The following is a 5790-nucleotide window of genomic DNA, read 5'->3' on the forward strand; positions in this document are numbered from 1 at the left end:
GATAATTATCCAAATCTGGTATTAAATTGTATCATTTTTATAGTTACTTAACGGCTAAGTAATCTATTTTTCAATCATTTTGTAGTTACTTAGCGGCTAAACAACTAATTTAACGATCCAAAACGATCCAGAACGATCCAGAACGAACCAATATTCCGTAAATATAAATAGCCTATTTCTTATTTGATTTATTTCGTTTATTCATTTGCAACTAGTAAAAAATGCAGTAAATACAGAGAAAACCCTAGAAACCGATACGTTCCTGAGAATCAATCGTACGAACGAAGGCGTAATCGAACTCCGATTCGGGCGTGCAGCATATCAAAACGAAGCTCTCGAAATCTTCTTTCTGAATCAATCATCAGTTTTTGCCCAGGAATCAAGGTATTTTTCTTATTTAATTATTTTAATTCGAATTTTTTAGTGAATAAAATATGAATTTTTGCAGACGTGATTATTTGAGTGTTTTGATGATTCCATGTTGTAGATCATGTTTTTCTGGTCAATTTGGTATATTATACTTCAAAAATAGAGTTCAGTATCATACAGAAATTAAGGTTTGAGTTTTTGAAAATTATTTGAATATGTGTTCTTGGTGTTCTTGAAGAGTTCTGAGAATCAAACCCAAATTTAAGGGTGATGCAGAACTCCAATTTCAATGTTCAAGTAACCGTTTTGAAGCTCTCAACATCCTCTTTCCTATTTGATCATCAAAATTATCAGAGGATTGGTAATTTACAAAATCGATTTTTAGGGTTTTTATACGAATTTTGGGGGTTTTTGATTCAATGACTGTTGACTATTTTTGACGATATGATTATGTTCTTCGTGATTATTAGAAGCGTTTTGTGTATAAATCATGGTTGTTTCAGTTCAGAATGTTCAGAATAGTGTAAACCAAATTTTCGGTTTCTGCCATTTTTATTTTAATTTTATGGGTTTATCGATGATTGTCTGTATATCCTGATATTATGGATAGATTGTACGAGTTGTAAGCGTCATTTTGACGTATAGAACGTCAAGATTGGTTAAGAAACTGTTGATTTCGTTGTTGGCCGGAAAAAGCTTGGCCTTGCCGGCTTTAATGGCGATGGCCGGAAACTGGGTTTGGTCGCCGGTGTTCATCCCGACCCGGATGGGTGGGGGTGACCCGGTTCCGACCCGTTTTCTGATTTAGCTGACCCAACTTTGATTCTGTATTCTTCTATTTCAAAACCAAAAATATGTTTCTGGATTTCTTTTTACAAATAATTCAAAATCCTATTTTTAATTTCTGAAAATTCATTTTTTTTATTTTGAAAATCATTATTTTAATTCTGAAAATTTATTTTTATTCAAAAATAAATCCAAATTATTTAGTTAATTAATTTTAGTTGATAATTAATAATTTAATTAGTCAATTAATTTAAAAGTTAATTGATTAATTAATTAATTAATTTATTAATTAATTTTAATTGATTATTTAATTAGATTTAATTATTTATTCTTGATTTAAAAATTCTGAAAAATAATTTAGCTTTAAAATATTATTTTAAATTATTTTCCAGGCTCGATAATTATTATAAAAATAATTTCGGGTGTTCGAGCCTTATTATTTAATTATTAAATGATTCGGAGACCGTTTTAATTCCGAAGAATGTTCAAAAATTCATATTAAATCAACCGTTCGTCCGTTTCATACGAGATGAACGCCTCTAGACTTAAAAAAATATTCCGCTTTCAATAAAAAATACTTTCGAGACCCAAATCCTTTTATTTCGAAAGGTCTCTTATTTTACAAGTTATTCTTAGTCAAGTTTTGATCGATAAATTATATTTTTGACCCGATTTCAGTTTTAAGCGTACCGAGTCGACCCTTTTGACGAACCGAGGCATGTGTTATATAAATTATGTGATACGTGAGTTATGTGTTTACGTGCTATGTGAATTACATGTGTACGTGGGTCAAGAGTCTTGTGTTTGATTATTATAGTTATGTGTGGGCCATCATATGGGTAGACTATAGGCTGTTGAAGCGCAGTTCGTTGAGTAATTATCGTTTAGACGATTAAAGTTGTATCTTTTAATTATAGATACAGATCATTCGAGTGATCAGGACAGGGTGTTGGATAAAGAATGAGATGGAATGGCATTGGATATCTGGCTTCTAGCAATCGCAGGAGCAGCATATCGGTGAAGTGTTGAAAAGAAAGACGAAGATGTTTTGAGACAGAATGTCAGAATAGATGCGTCATTGCGAGTGTGACTAACTGCTAAAAACCCAAAGGCAAGTACTCCTGACTTCACTTATCGTTCAAGTGATGTTTATTTCGAATTAATTATGCAAGTATCCCTATCATCACTTATTATTCAAGTGATATTTATTTTGAATCTCATTATGCAAATATTGCCTTCCCTATTCTCAGTTTAGAATAGATAAATGTTTTACATATCGCTGAATTAAATAATTCTGTTTATGCAAATATTCTTCTGCTATTCTATCTTCAGAATAGTCAAGTGATTTTACTTATCCAATTATCGGATTTATAAATGTTTTGGATTTTGAGAAAAGTAATTTGGTTGCGAATATTCCTACCCAAGAATTGGGGGAATAAAATTATTTCAGGTGTCAATTATTATGACCCCATTTCAAAAAAAGGTTTTAAGATTGGATCATAATTGCGTAAGCGACCGGGATGGATGGTCCAGTGGAGGGCTATTTCTAAGTGCCATATGGAATATTATGACACAATTTTTACCACAGGAAGGTATATTGCCTTTTTGTTTGAGTACTCGTGTTTTTGGGGTCACGTTGCTACGAATCATGACCTTGTGCTATCACACAGGCTGATCAGCATGTGATAGTATGTCCGTCGGAGGATGATCCCAATCTAAATTATCATATCAATTTTGATATTCATAGAATAAATGATTTAGCAACTATTTCTATTTTGGAATAATGGTGAAATGCAGTTTTGATTCAGATTCTGATTTATGCTGATACTTATGTTGTAGTTAAATATCAAAGGTGGTATTCGTATAAATGATTGATGTTGACTTCAGTATGGGTGTTGTGAACATCAAAGTTCGTATTGATATCTAATTTGATATGACAGCAAAATAAGTATTAAATTCAAGAGTTCGGTTTTGAGTAAAGTTTATGATTCAATCCGTAATCATTGCTTCTTGTTATTGATGTTTATGATATTTTTGTAAACACTGTTTTACGAGTTTGATTCTCGTCAAGATTCAAAGTATTGCTGAAATATTTCGCTCAAAAATATCAAAATGGTTTTGAATACAATTAAGGAATCAATTCTGGGATTCCTCAACTAAAATTTTATGATTCAACAATTATGATTTTTAAATGTTCTGTGCTGATGCAGATGTCGGTTTTATATCAAAATGACCCTATATATATTATAATTAACTTGCTGAGCATTTCTTCCGCTCATACTTGCCTATTTTCAAATTTAACCTATAGTGAGGAATAGCTTGCGCTGTTTAGCTGCGTAATTCGAGGAAGCAAAGAAGAAGCTCTTGGAAGGTGGTGGGTCCAGGGTTTGCAAACTAGTATAAGTTCTATTGTGTAAAGTTGTTTATATTATATTATATTATAGTTTTATATTTTATTTGGGCCTAGTATACTTCTTTTTAAAGTTATACTAGGGGGTTTAACTTTGAGATTGAGAATTGTTGAAAAGAGTTTTAAAAGAAAGTGAAAAATTTATTTGTGGAAATTGGATATCTTGTTTCTAGAACTGTAACCTTAAAAGATCTTGGATTAGTTTGGGGTCGTAAATGATAAATATCTTCCGCTGGCATTTGTTTATTGATTAAACAGGTTAATTTGGATTGAGATTTAATAGTGACGACCAAATCCTCTGACCCCGGATTTGGGGGTGTTACAAATTTCATAGTATTGAACACATTAAAAGTTACATCCTGATCCAGTACTCGCATCGTGAGCTCACCCTTCTGCACATCTATCAATGTTCGGCCAGTTGCCAAGAAAGGTCTTCCCAAGATTATGGGATCTTCTTATCCTCCTCGAAATCAAGAATGACAAAATTAGCAGGGAAGATGAGTTTATCAACCTTGACCAAGACATCCTCCACAATACCTCGCGGATATGTAATAGAACGGTAGGCTAACTGCAAGGTCATATAGGTCGGTTTTGGATCAGGTAAGTCCAACTGCTTGAAGATTGATAATGGCATCAGATTGATGCTAGCTCCTAAGTCACATAAGCATCTGTCAAAAACACTTTTCCAATAGTACACGGAATAGTGAAGCTTCCTGGATCCTTAAGCTTTGGAGGCAACTTATGTTGCAGCACAGCGCTGCATTCCTCTGTAAGAGCGGCTGTCTTTAAATCATTTAGCTTCACTTTCCGAGAGAGAATAACTTTCATAAACTTTGCATAACTAGGCATCTGCTCAAGAGCCTCAGCAAAAGGTATGTTGATATAAAGTTTCTTGAACACCTCCAGAAACTTCTCAAATTGCTTGTCCAGCTTTTTCTTCTGTAGCCGCTTAGATAAAGGCGGTGTAGGATAGATCTGTTTCTCCCCTGTATTACCCTCAGGAGGAGTGGGCTCAACAGTAGTCTTCCTTGGATTCACTGCTACTTCCTGCTGCTCTACTTCTTTCTCAGCCTCAGCTTCTTCAGTCAACACTTGAGTTTGTTCGGGATTCACAACCTTTCCAGACCTTAAAGTGAATGCCTTTACCTGCTCCTTAGCTTCCCTCTTTCCTGGCACTTCAGTGTCACTAGGTATTGTACCAGGCTGACGATTAAGCAAGGCATTGGCATTTTGCCCAATTTGATTTTCCAGGGTCTTGATAGAAATGGCTTGACTCTTGCACATAAGCTTCAACTCCTCTAATTCAGATTTTTTATTAGCTTGTTATAGCTGTAGTTATTGTCTTGGTGCATATTGCGGTTGCTGAAAACCAGGGGGATTGTACTGCTTAGCTGGATACTGCTGATAAGGCTGTTGAACCGCATTCTGAGTGTTACTCCAACTGAAATTAGGATGATTGTGATTGTTGGGGTGATAAGTGGCTGGCATAGGTTGCTGTGAACGCTAAAAGTTGCTCACGAACTGAGCTGATTCACTAGAAATTGTGCACTGATCAGTCTGATAGGCACCAGCGCAAAGCTCACAGACACTAGCGATTCGACTAACTCCATAATTAGCCAAAGTGTCCACCTTCATTGTCAGAGCCTTAAGTTGGGCAGCTATAGCAGTTGCTGTATCCAACTCTAGAATTCCTTCTACCTTGCCCTGAGTCAGTCTCCAGGAATTATTCTGGTACTCATTAGCAGCCATTAGTTCAATCGGTTCATAAGCTTCATCGTAGCTTTTAGCCCACAAGGATCCTCCTGATGCTGCATCAAGCATGGGTCTATAAGTAGCACCCAATCCATTGTAGAAGCTGTTAATAATCATCCAATCAGGCATGCCATGGTGTGGGCACTTCCTTAGCATCTCCTTATATCGATCCCAAGCCTCACACAGAGATTCCCCAGTTTGCTGAGCAAATTGAGTAAGAGCATTCCTAATTGCAGTAGACTTCGCCATAGGGAAGAATTTAGTGAGAAATTTTGAGCCAGATCTTCCCAAGTGGTGATAGACCCTGCTGGTAGAGAATGTAACCATCACTTAGCTTTGTCCCTCAGAGAGAATGAGAAGAGTCGCAGCTTGATAGCATCTTCAGTCATATAATTAAATTTGAATGTGTCACAGATCTCGATGAAATCCCCGATGTGCATGTTGGGGTCTTCAGTAGAAGAACCCCCAAACCA

The 5790-nt window shown here is 35.5% G+C and overlaps 1 non-coding gene across 1 annotated transcript; it reads left to right on the forward strand.

Annotated features, from left to right (window-relative positions):
* Positions 1-5444: 5444 nt before the first annotated feature.
* Positions 5445-5551, forward strand: LOC141688435 (small nucleolar RNA R71). Its single transcript, XR_012561877.1, has one exon. It is a non-coding gene; the product is annotated as a small nucleolar RNA R71 (small nucleolar RNA).
* The last annotated feature ends 239 nt before the right edge of the window (positions 5552-5790 follow it).

The sequence above is a fragment of the Apium graveolens genome, chromosome 9 (assembly GCF_009905375.1).
Source record: "Apium graveolens cultivar Ventura chromosome 9, ASM990537v1, whole genome shotgun sequence".
In the NCBI taxonomy this organism is placed as follows: domain Eukaryota; kingdom Viridiplantae; phylum Streptophyta; class Magnoliopsida; order Apiales; family Apiaceae; genus Apium; species Apium graveolens.